General features: G+C 32.9%; 1 long non-coding RNA gene across 1 annotated transcript; it reads left to right on the top strand.

The window, feature by feature from the left end:
* Positions 1-22,175: 22,175 nt before the first annotated feature.
* Positions 22,176-22,501, top strand: LOC142242896 (uncharacterized). Its single transcript, XR_012724238.1, has 2 exons — positions 22,176-22,246; positions 22,310-22,501. It is a non-coding gene; the product is annotated as an uncharacterized LOC142242896 (long non-coding RNA).
* Positions 22,502-23,747: the final 1,246 nt, after the last annotated feature.

Below are 23,747 nucleotides of genomic sequence, written 5' to 3'. Positions count from 1 at the left end.
ATTCGATACGAGTCATATAAACAGTTCCTATCTTCAATTGTTTGGGATCGAGTTTTAGATGTGGAACAATTTTATAGTGTTAAAAGGTAAAAGTTTGAACCATGTTACAAATTTAAAGCGGCTCTAATGGGAAAATTCATCTCCACGTCTGTCTTTATCTATGGAACACATAAGGAAGTGATGGTGGCGAGTATGTTCTTATTTATTTTTTAAAACTCCACACTAATTTTCTGATTTAATTTGTTGCGTTTTTAGACTGGCTATGTCATCCCATTTATCATGTGCTCAGTTCGGACGCCACTTATAAATACTTGTATACTAAGAGTTCCAAAGATTTAACTACCATTGCCTGTCAATTCTACAATCAATGCTGGAGGGTGTACTTTCAAAGGTGTATATTTTTTAATTGTTAATGTATTGTAATTTTATGTACTTTTCTGTTATTCAAAAAAATATGAATAAAATACAATATTCTGAAGGAAAAAATCATTTTTAATTCGGTTAAGGTGGGTGATATAACCATATAAAGAAAGGAGCAACGACCAATTCTATCGTCTAATACAACCAACTCTATATATAGTATTAGTTGGATTTTCCATAATTCGATTGTGTCGACCGAATTTTTCGGGTGTCACAACTGCTAACAGAAGGTTGCTGCAACTGCCAAAAGGAGGTTGGCAATAAATTCGGTTATCACAATCAATCTGTATTCTCTGTGTATAAAAACCCAGCAAAAATGGTTTTTATACCCTCCACCATAGGATGGGGGTATATTAACTTTGTTATTTCGTTTGTAGCACATCGAAATATTGCTCTAAGACTCCATAAAGTATATATATTCTGGGTCGTGGTGAAATTCTGAGTCGATCTAAGCATGTCCGTCCGTTCGTCTGTTGAAATCACGCTAACTTCCGAACGAACCAAGCTATCGACTTGAAACTTGGCACAAGTAGTTGTTATTTATGTAGGTCGGGTGGTATTGTAAATGGGCCATATCGGACCACTTTTACGTATAGCCCCCATATAAACCGATGCTCAGATTTCGCTTGCGAAGCCTCTTAGAGGAGCAAAATTCATCCGATCCGGTTGAAATTTGGTACATGGTGTTTGTACACGCACAGAAAACCCATGTTTGGACATGGTTGCCGCATCCATTTAATGCTTATCTAGAGCATGTAATTGCCGCGAAAACCATGTATTTTGTCTTTGTAAAAATAGTTTTCGAGCGGAGACAAATGTATAGTGGCAATAAGCATTTGAATGATTCTCAAATACCGCAAACATGTTCTATCATTTAAATGATAGAATTTGAGACCATTACATGGTCGGGAAAATCATGTACCTGAACATTCAATTTTTTTTTTTACTTTTTTACAGGGAAAAAGTATTTTTATAGGTTAAGTATAGACATGTCTAGAACCATTACATGGCCATAAAGACCATTTACATGTTTTTCGTGGCCATTTAATTTTTTAACTTTTTTGCAGCGAAAAGAATTTTATAAAAACATTGAGCAGGTACACACGATTTTCATTTTGCGCGTCAGTCGTGTGTTGATTGTTTCTTGGAATGGACGGAGAATACATGTTAATTTATTTATTCAGAAGTGGCACGTGGTTTTATGTGAACACAAAAAAGGAAAGTTTAATTGAAAAATGTACCTGTTTTTTGTTCTGCATTTTGCTATATGGATCATTTATTTTTATTTGCAGTTACATGATGTCTGCGTTTGTACATTTGATGGGCACGATGTAAATATGGAATAATTACTTATTGTTGAAATTGAAAGAAAAAGAGTGTGATAAAATATATGATGTTTGCTTGAACGGCATTATAAATACAAATAAACAATGAATTAGTTTATAAATAAATAAAGTTAATTTTGTGTTTTCTTTTCTCAAGTGGCGTCCTTTTTTCGACGATGAAAACAGTTTTTTCATAAAGATCAAAACATTTTAGGTTGTGACCATGTTCTTTTAACTAGGAGAAAACATTTTTAATGAATACCATAATATTTTAAATCGTGACCATTGTCTTTTAATGGAAACAAAATTCTTTTTATCAATATAATAACATTTTAGATGAGGACAATTATATTTTTCTTAGAACCATGTTCACTGAGCCAACATGGTTGCAGTTTAAAATGTTACATGGTCTCCGCAAAAATAGCTCCTATCATATTATTTTGCTCTTCGAATATGATTGTGACAATCATGTTTCTTCTCTACGTGTATATGGTCTGTCATAACCATGCAAAAATTGGTCCAAATCGGTCTATAACTATACATAGCCCCCATATAAACCGATCCCCAGATTTGGCTTGCGGAGCCTCTAAGAGAAGCATATTTCATCCGATCCGGCTGAAATTTGGTACATGGTGTTAGTATATGGTCTCTAGCAACCATGCAAAAATTGGTCCATACCGGTGTTAATTATATATAACCCCCATTTAAACCGATCCCCAGACCTCCGGAACTATTGGAGGAGCAAAATTCATCCAACTCGGTTGAAATTTGGTACGTGGTGAAATTTGGTACATTGCGCTAGTATATGACAGCTAACGACCATGCCAAAATTGGTCCATATCGGTCTATAGATCGATCCCCAAAAATAATCTACCAAAATTTGATTTCTATAGAAACTTTTGTCAAAATTTTATTACTGTGCAATATTTTGTCAAGATTTTATTTCGATAGAAAATTTTTCAAATTTTCTTACTATACAAAGTTTTGTCAAGATTTTATTTCTATAGAAAATGTTGTCAAGATTTTATTACTATACAAAATTTTGTCAAGATTTTATTTCTATAGAAAATTTTGTAAAAATTTTATTTCTATAAAAATTTTTATCAAAATTTTATTACCATACAAAATTTTGTCAAGATTATTTTTCTATACAAAATTTTGTCAAAATTTTATTTCTATTGAAAATTTTTTCAAATTTTATTGCAATACAAAATTTTGTAAAAATTTTATTTCTATAGAAAATTTTGTTAAACTGAATTATTTACGTATTTGATCGGTATGGACTAGATTACAATTGAGAAGACGGTGTTAAGAAGTTTTAAGATACCTTGCCATCGGCAAGTGTTACCGCAACCCAAGTAATTCGATTGTGGATGACAATCTTTAGTACAAGTTTCTATGCAATCCATGGTGGAGGGTACATAAGATTCGGTCTGGCCGAACTTACGGCCGTATATACTAGGTAATTCTGTTACTTTCGTTGGACACCAGATGTTCTACATCAGCACTTTCTTCCGCACTCTGTTCTCTTTCCCCGCCTGTCTTTTCCAAGTTCACATTTTCGGAAAGAGTTGTTTCGGGTATGGTGTCACTTACACTTGAGTCAAAAACAACTCTTTCAATAAGTTTCATGGCAGTAATTTTCGCTTTGTCGAGGAGATGTGTAGCATCCGTAATATTTGCTTCTTTACTACAACGTCTTCTTTCTTCTTAATTGGTACTCTGCTCTAGAACAATATTTCACTTGTATACTGGACTTTTGTTAGTGGGAAGAAATGAAATTGTTGAAAAATTTCAAAAAAAAAAAAAAAATATCATTTGCTTTCATTTCGGGTAATTTATAAAGTCTTTATACGATGACTTTTTATATAATTTTTTTTTTAAATTTTTAATTTTGGGGCTCATCTTTGTACCCTCTAAATTATTTTCTGAAAGTGGGCCAAATTTTTTTTGTTTGGGGTCCATCTTCATTTTCATCATTCATCATTTTGGGGCCCATGTTCATGGGGTTTATATTCATAACGAAAATGGGGCACCGCATTTGAGGCCCAGCTTCATTTCTAATTTAAGTCCTATTTTCCTGGGGCCGCAGTTTATAGCGCCACAAATTCGTTTATATAACGAAATTGTTCATTATTACAAAGAATTGTCTGTTAATCAACTAAATACTTCGTGTTATTGTCTTAATGAAAATATTTGGTTATTTTAAAGAAGATTTTTCGTGTGTAGCTTGGAATATCTCATATATCGTATATGTGTAATTGAGGTTGAACAAGTACGATATATATCCATACATCTTCTCTATTTTGCATTGGTGTGATACTTGTGAATTACTTCTTTATTGAAGATGATTTTTGGCTTGGCTGGTCGCGTGGCATAATGGTTGACTTGCTGCGTCGTCGTTGCTTTCATGTGTCGTAGAGCAATGGTTGGTGATATTTCTGTTCACTCTTTACACTCTGTGTTCATGAAAAGGAACTTAACGAAGATTTATGACCAAAGAATGTGTTATGGCTCTTCTCAAAGGAATATTGCTTTCATTTTCTCGTTTCGTTTTTGTTTATTTTCCATAGAAGGCTTTACTCAGTTAGAGAATATTATGCGTTTGGACTGAACTTTGTTACAATTAATATTCAGAAACTATCATCAATATACGAAATAAGTTGATTTTCATTTCTAAGATTTTTATAGGACAGGTTAATAAGGTTTAATCAAAATTAAAAGAAGTCCACCTCAGAGGTTTTTCATATGCTTTTAAACCCCATAAACTCGAATTAGTAGATCTCAAGTCAATTTTTGATTTAGATATATTCATGTCAAGTATGTAAAAAAAAAGAAATATATCTTTAAATTTGTGTTAAATTGAACTTGTGTGTACTAAAAAACTACATGATTTTGTTGCGGTTTAATTGTATCGTTTTTTCGCAAGTTTCCACAGTGCCTTGCGAATTTTTCTTATCCAAACTATGTATCAAAGATTTCATGAACTCATTGTAAGTAGATATACACAGAAAACAAATTTATTGTGACAACCAATCTGTTTCCCAACCGAATAAGTCGGTCCCATCTACTATCAGAATATAACAGACAACATTGACTGACACAACTGTTCATTAAATTCGTTGGATAACTGAAATTTGGGCACATTAACAGTTTAATTGGCAATCCAAACCAAAAAGATTTCATTCATTTGTTAAAACAACTTACTCTTTTCGTCGGACAATCAAAGCCCATGAATTAAAGAAATCAACCTTTGAATTCATTTTAGTTTTTACTTAATTTTATTACATATTAATATTTTTATACCCTCACCATAGGATAGGATAGGCATAGTGGCAGCCCGGTATTTTGAGGCTTACTGAGTCTATTCACTCCATTGTGATACCACAGTGGTGAACTTCTCTCTTATCACTAAGTGCAGCCCGATTCTGTGTTTCGCTCAATAACAAGGGCTCTGCTTCTTATAGCCGAGTACGAGCGTCGTTCCACATTGCGGTGAAACCACTTAGGGAAGCTTTGTCATTCCGTTTGTAACACATCGAAATATTGGTCACACCATAAACTATATATTTTCCAGGTCGTCGTGAAATTCTGAGTCGATCTAGCGATGCCCGTCCGTCCGACTGTTGCAACCACGTTAACTTACGAACGAAACAATATATCAACTTGAAACTTGGCACAATTAGTTGTTATTGCTGTAGGTCATATGGTATTGCAAATGGGCCATATCGGACCAGTTTTAGGTATGACCCCCATATAAACCGACACCCAGATATGGCTAGCCTAGTGAATTTGAACTCTTCAGGTACATGAAGATGCAAACTTCATCCGATCGATCCCATGATATGATATCTGGTGGTATTTGGAGATGCAATTTTTTCCGATTCGGTTAAAATTTGGCCATCCATGTGAAAATTGGTTCATATCGTTTCATATTTTTTACAGACTCCTCTATATATACCGGCCAAGAACTGAATAGGCTTATATAAGTATTTAATCTCCTTTGTATAAGATGGGGGGTATATTAACTTTGTCATTCCGTTTGTAACACATCGAAATATTGCTCTAAGACCCCATAAAGCATATATATTTTGGGTCGTGGTGAAATTCTGAGTCGATTTAAGCATGTCCGTCTGTTGAAATCACGCTAACTTCCGAAGGAAACAAGCAATCGAGTTGAAACTTGGCACAAGTAGTTGTTATTGATGTATGTCGGATGGTATTGCAAATGGGCCATATCGGTTCACTTTTACGTATAGCCCCCATAAAAACGGACCCCCAGATTTGGCTTGCGGAGCCGCTAAGAGAAGCATATTTCATCCGATTCGGTTGAAATTTGGTACGTGGTGTTAGTATATGGTCTCTAGCAACCATTCCAGAATTGGTCCATATCGGTCCATAATTATATATAGGTGTTAGTATATAGTCTGTAACAACCATGCAAAAATTGGTCTATATCGGTTCATGATTATATATAGCCCCCATATAAACCCATCCCCAAATTTGACCTCCGGAGCTTCTTGAAGGTGCAAAATTCATCCGATCCGGTTGAAATTTGGTACATTTTACTAGTGTATGGCCGATAACAACCATGCCAAAATTGGTCCGTATTGATCTATGTTATATATAGCCCCCAAACAAAACCGATCCCCAATCACAGAAAAATCACGACTGCCACTCGAGCCAAAAATAATAATATATTAATGCCATAGAAAATGTTGTCAAAATTTTATTTCTATAGAAGATTTTGTCAACATTTTATGTATTTAGGAAATTTTATCAACATATAGTGTCTTTACACAATTTTGTCAAAAATTTATTTCTATAAAAAATTTTGTCAAAATTTTGTTTCTATATAAAATTTTGTTAGAATTTTATTTCTGTAGAAAATTTTGTCAAAATGTTATTTCTATAGAAAATTTATGAAGCATTTCATAGTTGGAGAGGAATATTTTGCAAAATCTTCCAAAACATCAAGAATTCTACCAATCTACCAGTAACAAATCTGTCATTTTTTGGTAGACTCGTGTTCATAATTGTATATAGCCCCCATATACGGCGACCCCCATATTTCAATTCTGGATCTATAATTACAGCACAAAAGTTCATATCGGTTCGTAATTATTTCGTCCCTATATATACCGTTAAAAAACGGAATATATGTATACGTATTTAATCGACCTTTCTTTTGTCTACTATATATCCCGCATGGACTAAATTACAATTTAGAAGATGATGTTAAGAAGTTTTAAGATGCCTTGCCATCGGCCGCAATCCAAGTAATTTAATTGTGGATGACCGTCTTTAGTAGAAGTTTCTACGCAATCCATGGTGGAGGGTCATAAGATTCGGCCTAGCCAAACTTACGGCCGTATATACTTGTTTTTTTTTCTAACCTAGACTCCATAACTTCTAATTTAGAATACAGTGTAAGATCCCGTGACATCGGCAAGGGTTACCACAACCCAAGTAATTCGATTATGGATGACACCTTTATTAAAACTTTTTTACGTAATCCATGGTGGAGGGTACATAAAATTCGGCCTTATGGACTTACGGTGGTATTGATTATTGAGCAAAAAAAGGCAATCTGTAGAATCTTTTTTATGATCTGGAAAAGAAGATGTCATGAAATAGCTAGAATTGAGATATTTGTAAATCTGTATACAAAATTTTCAGAACAAGGAGGTCGTGAACCTATTAGAATACCTCTAACTTCTATATATTGGATTTCAGAAAATTTGTTCGGGCTTCGAAATATGCACTTGTGGTCTGATTTCCAAAATTGTTTCGTTGTGAACAGTTCCCAGAATATCTTTTTTAAAATTTTGGATAAAAAAATACATAAAAAATACAGCAATGACCTTTACTTGAATTAGCGAACAACATTCTTCGTCCACTTCACACACACACACAGAAGGAATATGATCACCTCAACAATGTTTCAAGAGCACAATGTTACTTTTTCACGGAAAACATGTAACATGTTTGTCGAAACCATGTTATTTTCTCGCAAATTATGTATCTGATTACGGAAAGCATGTTATGTTTAACGAGAAAAAAAATAATTTTGCGACTTAAAATGCTACATGGTCGTCGTGAAAAAGTAACATGGTGCTCTTGAAATAGGTTTGAGGTGATCATATTCCTTCTCTGGGTGCAGATTGCATGCAAACGGAGTGATATCTGACGTCTCGAGAACACTAGCATATCTAGTGTGCGGTTTAAGTTTAAATGGGGCCATATTTGCTTGGTGTCGTTACAGCCATTGCAATTCTCCCATCGAACATTTGCCATCATAACAGCCTTCTCACGCAGCATGAGCTTGCAGGCAGTCAGGGGCATACCAAAAGATTCTAGTTCCCCTGGAATATGTAAGGTAGTCCCTAGCCTTGCCAACTCATCCGCTTCGCAGTCTCCTGGTATGTTCCTATGGCCAGGCACCCATATTAGGTGAATATTGTACTACTCAGCCATCTCATTGTGAGATTTGCGGCAGTCGATGGCCGTTTTCAAGTTGAGGAACACAGAGTCCAAGGATTTTATTGCAGGTTGACTGTCTGAGTATATATTAATGCCCACATTTTTTGGAACATTACTTCTCAGCCAATTCGCCACCTCTCTTATTGCTAATATTTCAGCCCGAAAAACACTACACACTGAAAAAACAGTGAACCCACCAGGAAAGATAACTTTCGATTAATTTTAGAAAATTTGGAACTTTTTTAGAAAATTTTAACTAAATGGTATTACAAGCGCTGGCATCACTCCGATATGGCAAAAATAAGTAAATATTTTTCGACAAATTCAAGAAAATTTATTAGACATAACTAAATTTGTTCAGTAGTTAAAGAAAATTTTGTAGTTTAGTGACATACGAAGTTCATGATGGACACATTTTTGGTAAAATTTACAAATTTAAAGAAATAATGAACTATTTTGTAAGAAATACGAAATTGGGAAATCTTTATGCTTTATTTGTGTATAACTTTTTCCCGTATTTTAGTTCATTATAGTCTCAAACTTTTTGTCCAATAGGGGACTCGCCAAAGTGTAATCCATTACGTTAGGCACATCTGGCATTAGTTTGAGGACCGAACTGTGACCGTAAGTTTTTTCCGACCACAGCGATAGCTCGCGCAACCGCACAGCCTGACTGGCCAAAATGTCTAAAGGCAATATATGCAGCATGACATTAAGGGAATTTGTTCCTGTCTTGCTGAATGCGCCTGAGATACACAAACACGCCATACGCTGAACTTTGTCTAACCTTGTTGGCTGGTGAAGTGCCGGCCACCAGACTACAATACCATATAGCATTATAGATCTAACCACTGCCGTGTATAGCCAATGCACAATTTTTGGTTTTAGTCCCCACCTTTTTCCTATTGCCTTTTGCACGAGTACAAAGCTACCGTTGCTTTTCTCGGCCTTTCTTCAATATTAAGCTTAAAGTTCAGCTTCCTGTCCAAAATAACGCCAATGTATTTTACACACTCACCAAAGGGAATTTCAATACCCCCTAAGGAAATGGGCCTAACCGTGGGAGTTTTGTGATCTTTGCAGTACATGACTAGTTCTGTCTTTGCAGGATTACCCCAAGACCATTGTCTTTCTCCCATTTATCAGTCATACGGAGGGCCCTCTGAATAATATCTCTGATTGTAGATGGGAATTTTCCCCTGACTGCTAGAGCCACATCATCTGCGTATGCCACCACTTTTATCCTTTCTTTTTCTAGGGTAACCAGAAAAAATACGAATGCAAATTTTGCTTAGCATAGAAGACGCATTTCTCTAATATAAAGTTTTTTTTCTTTGTCCAAAAGTCGATAAACTTTTCACTGAAGTCGTATTGTCCTTATAATTAAGTGATTTCACTTAAAAATGGGTATCATAACATGAAAGAAAAAAATATTTGGGGTAAGGTCAACATGACTTTAATAATTCAGAAAAATTCTTTAAGTTTAATGAAATTGTCTTTAAATTTTTTGTCTTTTTGCATCTTGACTACAAAGCAAAAAATCATTCAAATATAAAACATGTTTTTCAACACTTTATTTTAGAGACGTTTTTTACTTGAAACATAGCATAATTTCAACTGGAAGTCGAGTCTTAATTTGGAAAGTATAGTTGTCGCTAACACGTTTTTAAAGGACTTTGATAGCATATGAAAAAAAGGCTGAAAAAGCGAAAATTTAAAATTAAATTCCTAGAAGCAAGTACACAAAACCCAAATTTAAAAGGGAATTGTGTCTTAAAAGTATCCTTACTTGTTTCTCCGCTTCTTTGGCTCGAAATCAATACCAAAATATTTAAAGTAAAGTCAAAATGTTTGGAACCGGGCATGCTTTTTTTCAGTGCAGAAGAATTTTTCTTCAAAGCTGAACGATTTTGAATTCTATGGCTACACACAAAGAAAAAAAACGTTTGGGAAATGTGTATCGAAAACGTTTTTCTTTTGTTAAAGTTTTTGAATTCCTTAGAAAACTTCAAAAAAAAAAAAACTTTTTTTTTTAATATTTGAAAAACATTATAAAAAAACTTTTGGTGTTTGGTCGAAGCAAGGATTGAACTTACGATTTCGATTCTACGCCCAGGCGAAATGTAAAATTTAAAAAATTTATAAAATCGAATAATTTCTTCTACATTGTTTGTATTACAGAAAAAGGTGCTAAGAACTAAAAAAGACTCGTGGAAGTGAGAAAGATATGAGGGATGATCCAATTAGCCAAAAAGATTTTTTTTCGAGTTAGTCTTTATTTACATCCTGTAAAAGAATAAACATTTAAACAAAAAGTAAAAAGTACTTTTCTTCCCAACAATCTTTCTTACAGCGAAAAGTAAATGGGAAACAATAGTTGTTTGTCTAACATTTCGTTTGGGAGGAAATAATTATTTTTTGCGCAAATACACTGAAAAAAAAGCATGCCCGGTTCCAAAGATTTTGTCTTTACTTTAAAAATTTTGGTATTGATTGAGAAGCGGAGAATACAAGTAAGGATACTTTTAAGACACAATTCTCTTTTAAATTTGGGTTTTGTGTATTTGCTTCTAGGAAGCAAATTTTAATTTTTCGCTTTTTCAGCGTTTTTTCTTCATATGCTATCAAAGTCCTTTAAAAACGAGTTAACGACAACTTTATTTTCAAAATTAAGACTCGACTTCCAGTAGTAATTATGCTATGTTTCAAGTAAAAAGCATCTTTAAAATAAAGTGTTGAAAAACATGTCCTATATTTGACGATTTTTTGCTTTATAGTCAAGATGCAAAAAGACAACAAATTTAAAGACAATTTCATTAAATTTAAAGAATTTTTCTGAATTATTAAAGTCAAATTGACCTTACCCCAAAAAAAATTTCTTTCGTTTTATGATACCCATTTTTAAGTGAAATCACTTAATTATAAGGATAATACGACTTCATTGAAAAGTTTATCGACTTTTGGACAAGGAAAAAAAAAAACTTTATATTAGAGAAATGCGTCTTCTATGCTAAGCAAAATTTGCATTCGTATTTTAAAGATATGAAATCTTTGACCCCACGACAATATTTTTTTCAGTGTAGGCAGCACATCAGTGTACTCGTATTTACCATTCAAAACCTCGAAGGTAATCACATTTGTTAAGATATCTCTTCAAATTATAAGGAAAAAGGTAAGGAGTGAGTGTTATTAATTTTTAGTGGTTGATCGAAACTGGAATTGAACCTATGACCCTTTGTTTATGGAATCCATTGCCTCGTTTTTTCATAACGAACTTTGTTGAAAAACAAAATTTTTACAATAAAAGAAAACTTCGTTGGTCTAAAATTTTGTCTCCTAGAAATAGAAAATATATTACCCAAATATAACACCCAAAATTTATAAGCGCCATTAATTAGTTTCCAAATAAATATTAACAACTAAAATATTAAATAACTCCCTGAAAACTCAAAGTAGCTAACGATACCAGTCGATCACATTGACTATTTTATCCCTTCGCTTATGTTTACATTCTAATGTGGCACACTTCAAAATCTTCTATGATGGTCTTTGCTGTTTTCATTTATTTTCTTGTTCTATGATTTTCAATTAACGAGTACATAAATCCCGGCAATATTTTATGTTTCGCCGCACAAAGAGTACGGAAAAACTATAACATTAAAGTAATTAATTAAGACGAGAAAAAAACATTTTTTTCTCACAACCAAAAACTCGTACCTTTTCATAAAATATTTAAATGGGATAAACTTTCTAACGCTCTTTTAACTAATCTTGAATGTCACAGGAGGAAATTCCAATAACGTTTACGTTCGTGTTACTCCTGCAATATGAGATTCTTTGGGGAAATCTGTTGTATGTATTTAATGGTTTAATTTTTTTACAGGCTAGACTTTGGAAGAACGGAATAACCTCTAATTTAATTTGAGAATCTGGTAGCATATCTGTTGAATATATTTAATGATTTAATTTCTAGCCTTTAGCTGGACTTGGAAAGAAAGAAGATTGTTGTGAGCGAGTCCAAGATGTAATCGTTAACATCGACTACAATGAAACCTCTTTGACTACCGAAGGCTTTTGGATGAGCTAATTTCATCCGATTCGGTTGATATTCGGTGCGTGATGCCAGTATGTACTCTCCATGTCAAAATTGGAACATTTTTGATTTGGTTTATGGAGCCTTCTGGTGTATTATGTCAGTGTATGGTATGTACACGGATGAAAAAGACTGTTTTTCATATGTTTGGCTATAAACATTATATGTTTGGAACACAAATTTTTAAACACAATATTTTTGAGTGCAAGCATATAATGTTCATAAACTAGCATAACATGTTTGGGACATATATGTTAATATGTTAGAACATATTATGTTTGGGACATAAAATGTTTGTAAATATAATATGCTTGGATGCAAACATATATTAATTTAGAAATAGCCTATAAACATATATGTGTTTAGTAGCTTGGAGCGCTATTTAACAGGGAGCGATATTGAATTAAGTTGGTGGTTGTTGCTTGTTATTACAAAATTACCATTTTATTTTTCCTTGGGCAATTGATCAGCTACTTCTTTGATCCTTACAAACTGTGTGGTCCGCTGTTCGAATCCCCGTCCGGCAAAAGGTAAAATTAAAATAAAAAAATCATACAATTGAATAATTTCTTCTACAATGTTTGTATTACAGAAAAAGGTGCTAAGAACTAAAAAATCTCGTGGAAGTGAGAAAGATGTGGGGGAATATACAATTGGGCAGAAACAAAATTTTGAGCATTCAGGTCGAAAACCTATGTTGTTAGCACCTATATTACCTGTTTATTTTCATAATTCATTATGATTGTAAATATATAAATAAATAAATAAAATTTTGAGCACAATATTGTTTGGGAGAATTTTTTTAAGCATATAATATTTTTGGGTGCAAAATGCTTCCAAACATATTATATGTTCACATAATAACATATTGTTTTTTGGAAGACAACATTATTGAATTTGGATGCAAAAATACAAAATGTTTGGAACTAAGACTACCCAAACATATATTGTTTAGACCAATATGCTTTCAAACATATTATATATTGGAAGAGATCAAACATATAAATGTTTGGGCAATACCCAAAAATGTATATGCTTGAAGCAAAATATGTTTGGGAGTATATGTTACAGAAGCGATTTTTTGTGAGCGTGTAGTTACCATGCATAAATGGGACCATATTGGTTCATAATTATGTAGAGTCATCCCAGCAAAACAAAAGTGGAAGTTCTTGCTATGTCATTACTTTTATTGTAAGCAACATTTTCGATACCATATCAAATCCTTCCGATTTTTTTAATTGAAATGTCTTCAATCACGAAAATGATAGTTTCAATCACCCATTTTGATTGAAAACCAACACGATTTTCAATTAAAAATTTAATTGACTTTTGTCACGGAATCAATTAATTGTGTGATTGAATCAATTAAAAACGTGATTGATTTTTAACATAAAATTCAATCACAGTTTTAATTGAATCAATTAAAATTTTAATTAATTTCGCGACAAAAATCAATCAACTATTTGATTCATTCAATTAAATAATTAATTGAAATTGGCTATAAATTTCAATCAAAAAATTTACATATTGCGACCCCAAAATCGTATTTAATTTTATTTGAAATAAAAGAAAATATGTGTTTCGTATAAAACATATTTAATATTTTATTATTTTTTTAATTATGCAATAGACAAATAAATTTGGTTCTTGTCATTTGTGGTTTGTTCTAACATAACTTACAAATACAATTACATAAATTATATAAATCATTATCTTCCTTATAATAATAACCATGTTAGCATGGTCCTTCTAATATGTAGATGCGCCTAGATTTCCAATAAATCAGCAGCCTGTAAGCTAAATTAGTATTTCTGAAAGTAAACAGAATAATTCGAATTTAATTTTGTTAAATTAAAAGTTAATTTTGTTAAACATTACCTGCATAGAATATCAAGTTCAATTCTTAGTTCCAGGTTGCAGATTTATAATCTTCTTTTGCAGTTGTAGTCTCTTAGCATAAAAAGGTGTATTAAGGAGCTCGGTAATTTAATTTTAGTAACAATTCCTTACCAAAATTTCCGCACATTGAAATCGTCTATTAAAATTTGAACCAATCATAGACAAAAATAATGGGAAAGCAATGTAATATTTGGTATTATATTGATGATACTTTGAAAATTCTAAAAATTGAAAAAATATATAAATGGGAAATACATATTTTTATTATTTTCGGATATTTTTCATATTTTTAAATACATAATTCAGCTCATTAGTTTATATATCAGATATACTGCTCTCTACTTGGGTTCAAACTGAAAAAGGCAGGTAAAACAAAAATACAATTTAATGCCAACGCCACTTCGTAACTTCAAGGTGAATCTTCCAACAAACCCATACCGCTCTTGGTTTTAAGAAACTAGGAGTGAAAAAAAACTATAATTTTAAAAGATCAATACGGTACCCACTTTTTTGTTGCAAACATATTCTTACATATTTGATAAAATGATGGAGTTGATGGGATTTATTTATTTCAACCCTTTGCTATGATTTGTTGTTGCGTTCCAAATTCAATTAAGTGTTTAATTGAAACAAGTATATACGGCCGTAAGTTCGGCCAGGCCGAAGCTTATGTACCCTCCATCATGGATTGCGTAGAAACTTCTTCTAAACACTGCCATCTACAATCGAATTACTTAAGTTGCTGTAACGCTTGCCGATGGCAATGTATCTTAAAACCTCTTAACACCATCTTCTAAATTGTATGTAAGTCCATACGTGGTATATATTAAATCAAAAAAGATCGATCCAATACGTATATAATTCAGTGTGAGAAAGTAGACATAAAATTTTAATAAAATTTTCTACAGAAATAAAATTTTAACAAAATTTTCTATAGAAATAAAATTTTCACAAAATTTTCTATAGAAATAAAAATTTTGACAAAATTTTCTATAGAAAGAAAATTTTGACAAAAATTTCTACAGAAATAAAATTTTAACAAAATTTTCTATAGAAATAAAATCTTGGTAGATTATTTTTGGCTCGAGTGGCAACCATGAGCCACCGTGGTGCAATGGTTAGCATGCCCGCCTTGCATACACAAGGTCGTGGGTTCGATTCCTGCTTCGACCGAACACCAAAAAGTTTTTCAGCGGTGGATTATCCCACCTCAGTAATGCTGGTGACATATCTGAGGGTTTCAAAGCTTCTCTAAGTGGTTTCACTGCTATGTGGAACGCCGTTCGGACTCGGCTATAAAAAGGAGGTCCCTTGTCATTGAGCTTAACATGGAATCGGGCAGCACTCAGTGATAAGAGAGAAGTTCACCACTGTGGTATCACAATGGACAGAATAGTCTAAGTGAGCCTGATACATCGGGCTGCCACATAACCTAACCTAACCTAACCTAACCATGATTATGAACAGAATAAAATTTGAACAAAATTTTCTATAGAAATAAAATTTTGACAATGATGAAAATTTTATTATGAACCGAATAAAATTTTAACAAAATTTTCTCTAGAAATAAAATTTTGACAAAATTTTCTATAGAAATAAAATTTTGGTAGATTATTTTTGGCTCTAGTGGCAACCATGATTATGAACCGATATGGACCAATTTTTGTGTGATTGGACCAATTTTGGTATGGTTGTTAGCGACCATATACTAACACCACGTTCCTAATTTGAACCGGATCGGATGAATTTTGCTCCTCCAAGAGGCTCCGGAGGTCAAATCTGGAGAACATTTTATATGGGGGCTATATATAATTATGGATCGATGTGGACCAATTTTTGCATGGTTGTTAGAGACCATATACCAACATCATGTACCAAATTCCAGCCGGATCGGATGAAATTTGCTTCTCTTTGAGGCTCCGCAAACCAAATCTGGGGAACGGTTTATATGGCGACTATATATAAATATGGACCTATGTGGACCAATTTTTGCATGATTGTTAGAGACCATATACCAACACCATGTACCAAATTTCAGCCGGATCGGATGAAATATGCTTCTCTTAGAGGCTCCACTAGCAAAATCTGGGGATCGGTTGATATGGGGGCTATATATAATTAAGGACCGATATGGACCAATTTTTGCATGATTGTTAGAGACCATATACCAACACCATGTACCAAATTTCAGCCGGATCGGATGAAATATGCTTCTGTTAGAGGTTCCACAAGTTCCCTCCACCATATGTTAGGATGGGGGGTATATTAACTTTGTCATTCCGTTTGTAACACATCGAAATATTGCTCTAAGACCCCATAAAGTATATATATACTGGGTCGTGTTGAAATTCTGAGTCGATCTAAGCATGTTCGTCCGTCTGTTGAAATCACGGTAACTTCCGAACGAAACAAGCTATCGACTTGAAACTTGGCACAAGTAGTTGTTATTGATGTAGGTGGGATGGTATTGCAAATGGGCCATATCGGACCACTTCTGCGTATAGCCCCCATATAAACCGACGCTCAGATTTGGCTTGCGGAGCCTCTTAGAGGAGCAAAATTAATCCGATCTAGTTGAAATTTGGTACATGGTGTTATTATATGGTATCTAACAACCATGCTAAAATTGGTCCACATCGGTCCATAATTATATATAGCTCCCATATAAACCGATCACCAGATTTGGCTTGCGGAGCCTCTAAGAGAAGCAAATCTCATCCGATCCGGCTGAAAGTTGGTACATGGTGCACGTATATGGTATTTAACATCTATGCAGGAATTGGTCTATATCGGTCCATAATTACATGTGTAACCCCCATTTAAACCGATCCCCATATTAGACCTCCGGAGCTCTTGGAGGAGCAAAATTCATCCGATCCGGATGAAATTTGGTATATGGTGTCAGTATATGGTCTCTAACAACCATGCAAAAATTGGTCTATACCGATCTTAATTATATGTAACCCTTATTTAAACCGATCCCCACATTAGACCTCCGGAGCTCTTGGAGGAGCAAAATTCATCCGATCCGGTTGAAATTTGGTACGTGGTGAAATTTTGGTATATTGCGCTAATATATGGCCGCTAACCACCATGCCAAAATTGGTTCATATCGGTCTATAGTTATATATAGCCGATCCCCAAAAATAATCTACCAAAATTTTATTTCTATAGAAAGCTTTGTCAAAATTTTATTACTATAGAAAATTTTGTCAAAATTGTATTACTATTCAAAATTTTGTCAAGATTTTATTAGTATAGAAAATTTTGTCAACATTTTATTTCTATAGAAAATTTTCAGAAAATTGTATTTCTATAGAAAATTTTGTCAAAATTTTATTTCTATAGAAATTTATGTCACACTGAAATATATACGTATTCAATCGGCCTTTCTTGGTTTAAAATATACCCCCTTTGGACTAACTTACAATTGAGAAGATGGTGTTAAGAAGTTTTATGATACCTTGCTATCGGCAAGTGTTACCGCAACCCAAGTAATTCGATTGTGGATGACAGTCTTTAGTACAAGTTTCTATGCAATCCATGGTGGAGGGTACATAAGATTCGGCCTGGCCGAACTTACGGCCGTATATACTTGTTTTAATAAAACTTTGACCAAATTTCCTATGGAAACGCAAATTGGCAAAAATTTCTTTAGAAATAAAATTTTGGCAAGAATTTCTATAGAAATAAAATTTTGGCAAAATTTTCCATAGAAATTAAATTTTGGCAAAATTTTCTATAGAATTACAATGTTGGCAAATTTTTCGTATAAATTAAATATATATTAAATAAAATTTCCTATGGAAACGCAAATTGGCAAAATTTCTTTAGAAATAAAATTTTGGCAAGAATTTCTATAGAAATAAAATTTTGGCAAAATTTTCCATAGAAATAAAATTTTGGCAAAATTTTCTATAGAATTAAAATGTTGGCAAATTTTTCGTATAAATTAAATATTTGGCAAAATTTTCTATAGAAATAAAATTTTTGCAAAATTTTCTAAAGAAATAAAATTTTGACAAAAATTTTCAATAGAAATAAAATTTTGGTAAAATTTTCCATAGAAATAACATTTTGACTAAATTTCCTATAGAAATAAGATTTTACAAAATTATCCATAGAAAAAAAAAATTGACTAAATTTCCTATAGAAATAAGATTTTGCATATTTTTCAGTTGAGAGATTATAACCTTTTTCTTTTAATTCGTACAATGGCAAAGTTATTTTCATTATGATCTTAATATCATAGACGACAACCATTTTGTGTTTAAAAGCACTATGTTTACAGGGTGAATATAGTTGCGGTAACAGCATCTGCATATGTCATAATCTTTAAGCCTATTTTTACCATATGTTTCCCATGTGCGTTATATCCACCCAGCAAAAAAATTGGAAGTTGTTCCACAAACATTTCTTTTAAAGCCCATCCCAGAATCCCCCATCGAGTTTTTTCAACTTCCGATGCAGTCCTTTTGGACAAGTCCACAAACAATTTTGGGATCCCCCAATAATTTTTTTCACTTCCGATGCAGTCCTTTTGGACAAGTGCACAAACACTTCTTCTAAAGCACATCTTGGGATCCCCCAATGATTTTTTTCTACTTCCGATGCAGTCCTTGTGGACAAGTATTAGAAAGAAAGCAATCAGGATATTTTAAGTGCAAATTTTTTACAATTAAATTAAAAAAAAAAATAGAAAACTAATAAAAAACTAAAAAAATAGAAATTAATAAAAAAAGTAAAAAAATAAATAAAAAAAAAATAATTTCATCCCCGCTGGGATTTGAACCTGTGCCGTTTGTCTTTTTCGCTTCCATGGAAGTTCTTTTGAGAAGGTTTTGCAGATTACGAGAATTTTTAATTTTTTTTTTTTTGATTTTTAATGGAAAAATTATATTTATATGAAAATATATGCCGAAAATAAAAAATAAAAACGATGCATGACATAAAAAAAAATATTTTTTTAGAAAAATATTTGATAAAAAAATGCCCTTGGTGAGATGTGAACCTGCGTTTCTTATTTTTTCGTTCATACTAATAAAGAACATCTCGAGAAGCAATTAGAATGTTATTCCTTGGTGTCGTATTACGATCATATCACAAACAATTGACCTTTCGACGCCTTATGTTCAATGGCGTTTGTGGCTGAGTGTGCTAAGGCGTTCTGTTATGGTGCCAGCAAAACCAGGTTCAACCCCTGGTTGGAGCGAACAAATTTTTCAAATTGTAAAAATTAGATAAAGGGAAAATAATTGTGTAATAAAACATATGGATGAAAAAAAGTGAAATTGGTTGAAAAAAAATTGTTTTTTTTCACTTTTTAAATTTCTTCATTCAAATTAACTTCCGGGGCACAACTTTTAAGCAATGCAAAGGATCCAAAAAGGGAGTACTTCCGTCCTATGACAAGCCCATGTAAAATTCATTGGAGATGATCCAAGTTTGCACTACCTCCGGATCACAGATTGGGGATCCAAACTACTTTTTTGGAAGCTCTTTTTTTGCTGGGCAATTAAAGGCCTTAATTCTTGTCTGTTCATTGCCATGGGAATTTCGCAATTCCTAAGGTTCTTTTCGTCTAAATCAATTTAGTTTGTCGTATCCGTCCGCAGAGACCCAACACCATCATATTTGATATGAGTACTGTAAAGATATCTAACATGTACGACTCTCGTATTCCTAGTTCATTCCAATAAATACCGCTACTAGTTCCTTCGTTCATTTTAGATCCATCTGAGAGGTGTACTCATTAGCATAAAATTAGCTCCAAAGCAAATTAGCTTCAAAGCAAAAGAGCTTTTGTTTAAAATTTCGTGCCGCAGAGAAGAAAACTCGTCTCTGAATATATGGGGTGGGGTATTGGAAATGTTTTGCATAGGTGATGTTTCGTATAAATCAAATTTATTGAGGTGACCGGATTTAATTTGCCCGTAATCAATTTTCATCTTTAAACACTGAGTTGTACTAAATCCTAGTCTATATTAAATTTACGAAAATTTCTCCTAAACATTAAAAATCTTATAAATGTCTTTAATATGTCCAAATAAAAAGGAGTGTAATTGATTTCCCATATACATCAACTTTGAACATAATTAATGGGTCTGCTATAGACTGTCCATTGAAATCATATCCCAATACTGTCTTATGTTGTACATCTTTCCAACATTTCAACTTTTCCTGTCAATTCTATCCAATTTGTAGGCCACATTACTTAGATATATATCTCCCATCAATGTTTCTTCTACTCATCCACCCACCCACACGTGTACATTAAAACCACTTTATGATGGATTATTGAAAAAGTTATTAAACTTGTGTTCATTTTTTTCCCCGCGGTGATGTGGTCTAAACAATAAACAACAAGTATGAGTGCATATGTATTGGACTTGAAATGTATGAGTGTTTTGGTATAGTATATATGTGTGTACAGAGTCCTTTGAAATATTTCAAATTATATTTATCACTAACTCCATCGGATTTTGTATGATGATGGCTGTAAGTAATTGTGAATAAGGATTTTTTTTTTCAATTAGTAAATTGATTAATTTGTGGTTGTTGCCTTTTTGACCGTCACCGTGATACTGGCAGTGTTGCATCACGTTCAAAAAGTGGATGAAACAACGGTAGTTTAGTGCTATGTTACTGAGTGCTGCCCTATTGTATGTTAAGCTCAATGAGAAGGGACCTCCTTTTTATCGCCGAGTCCGAACGGCATTTCATATTGCAGTGAATCCTCTTAGAGAAGCTTTGAAACATTCAGAAACGTCACCAGCATTACTGAGAGGGGATAACCCACCGCTGAACAACTTTTTGGTGTTTGGGTTTGTATGCAAGGCGGGCATGCTAATTATTACAGCACGGTGGTAACATCACAAAAAATTATCCGAAAAGTGAAGATCTGATTTGATCGAAATCCACACCGCAGTGGTAGGAAACTTGCTATATGGAAACCTGGAGCGATTTTCGAACATATCCTGCTGGCAGACAAAAACAAGTATGGAAAGTCTAAAGTCGGGCGGGGCCGACTATATTATACCCTGCACCACTTTGTAGATCTAAATTTTCGATACTATATCACATCGGTCAAATGTGTTGGGGGCTATTATAAAGATTTCTCCCAAATACATACATTTAAATATCAATCGATCTATAGTAACGTTGTGTTCCACCCTAATGCACTAGGGTGGAACACAATGTTAGTAAAAACAAGTAAGGAAAGTCTAAAGTCGGGCGGTGCCGACTATATTATACCCTGCACCACTTTGTAGATCTAAATTTTCGATACCATATCACATCCGTCAAATGTGTTGGGGCTATGTAAAAAGGTTTGTCCCAAATACATACATTTAAATATCACTCGATCTGGAAGAATTTGGTAGACTTCTACAAAATCTATAGACTCAAAATTTAAGTCGGCTAATGCACCAGGGTGGAACACAATGTTAGTAAAAAACAAGAATATACGGCCGTAAGTTCGGCCAGGCCGAATCTTATGTACCCTCCACCATGGATTGCGTAGGAACTTCTACTAAAGGCTGTCATCCACAATCGAATTACTTGGGTTGCGATAACACTTGCCGATGGCAAGGTATCGTAAAACTTTTTAACACTGTCTTCTAAATTGTAAGTTAGCCCACACGGATGAAAAAGACTGTTTTTCATATGTTTGGCTATAAACATTATATGTTTGGAAAACAAATTTTTAAACACAATATTTTTGAGTGCAAGCATATAATGTTCATAAACTAGCATAACATGTTTGGGACATATATGTTAATATGTTAGAACATATTATGTTTGGGACATAAAATGTTTGTAAATATAATATGCTTGGATGCAAACATATATTAATTTAGAAATAGCCTATAAACATATATGTGTTTAGTAGCTTGGAGCGATATTGAATTAAGTTGGTGGTTGTTGCTTGTTATTACAAAATTAACAAAAATTTTTTTTCCTTGAGCTACTTCTTTGATCCTTACAAACTGTGTGGTCCGCTGTTCGAATCCCCGTCCGGCAAAAGGTAAAATTAAAATAAAAAAAATCATATAATTGAATAATTTCTTCTACAATGTTTGTATTACAGAAAAAGGTGCTAAGAACTAAAAAATCTCGTGGAAGTGAGAAAGATGTGGGGGAATATACAATTGGGCAGAAACAAAATTTTGAGCATTCAGGTCGAAAACCTATGTTGTTAGCACCTATATTACCTGTTTATTTTCATAATTCATTATGATTGTAAATATATAAATAAATAAATAAAATTTTGAGCACAATATTGTTTGGGAGAATTTTTTTTAAGCATATAATATTTTTGGGTGCAAAATGCTTCCAAACATATTATATGTTCACATAATAACATATTGTTTTTTGGAAGACAACATTATTGAATTTGGATGCAAAAATACAAAATGTTTCGAACTTAGACTACCCAAACATATATTGTTTAGACCAATATGCTTTCAAACATATTATATATTGGAAGAGATCAAACATATAAATGTTTGGGCAATACCCAGAAATGTATATGCTTGAAGCTAAATATGTTTGGGAGTATATGTTACAGAAGCGATTTTTTGTGAGCGTGCATACGGGGTATATATTAAACAAAAAAGGCCGATTAAATACGTATATAATCTAGTTTGACAAAATTTTCTATAGAAATAAAAATTTGACAAAATTTTCTATAGAAATAAAAACTTGACAACATTTTCTATAGAAATAAAATGTTGACAATTTTGACAAAAATGTCTATAGAAATAAAATGTTGACAAAATTTTGTATAGAAATAAAATGTTGACAAAATTTTCTACAGAAATAAATTTTTTACAAAATTTTCTATAGAAATAAAATTTTGACAAACATTTCTATAGAAATAAACTTTTGACAAAACTTTCTATAGAAATGAAATTTTAACAAAACTTTCTATAGTAATAAAATTTGACAAAATTTTCTACGGAAATAAAGTTTTGGTAGATTACAAAATTTTCTATAGAAATAAAATTTTGACAAAATTTTCTATGGAAATAAAATTTTGACAAACATTTGTATAGAAATAAACTTTTGACAAAACTTTCTATAGAAATGAAATTTTGACAAAACTTTCTATAGTAATAAAATTTGACAAAATTTTCTATGGAAATAAAGTTTTGGTAGATTATTTTTGGCGATATGGACCAATTTTTGTGTAGTAAGTCATCGGCTATATATAACTAAAGACCGATATGGACCAATTTTTACATGGCTGTTAGAGGCCATATGTTGACAAAATGTACCAAATTTCAACCGTATCGGATGACTTTTGCTCCTCCAAGAGGTTCCGGACGTCAAATCTGGGGACGGTTTATATGGGAACTATATATAATTATGGACCGATATGGACCAATTTTTGCATGGTTGTTAGAGACCATATACTAACACCATGTACCAAATTTCAACTGGATCGGATGAATTTTGCTCTTCCAAGAGGCTCCGGAGGTCAAATCTGGGGATCGGTTTATATGGGGGCTATATATAATTATGGA

Source organism: Haematobia irritans, chromosome 1 (assembly GCF_050003625.1).
Source record: "Haematobia irritans isolate KBUSLIRL chromosome 1, ASM5000362v1, whole genome shotgun sequence".
Classification (NCBI taxonomy): domain Eukaryota; kingdom Metazoa; phylum Arthropoda; class Insecta; order Diptera; family Muscidae; genus Haematobia; species Haematobia irritans.
This window is presented reverse-complemented; position numbering and strand designations above follow the sequence as displayed.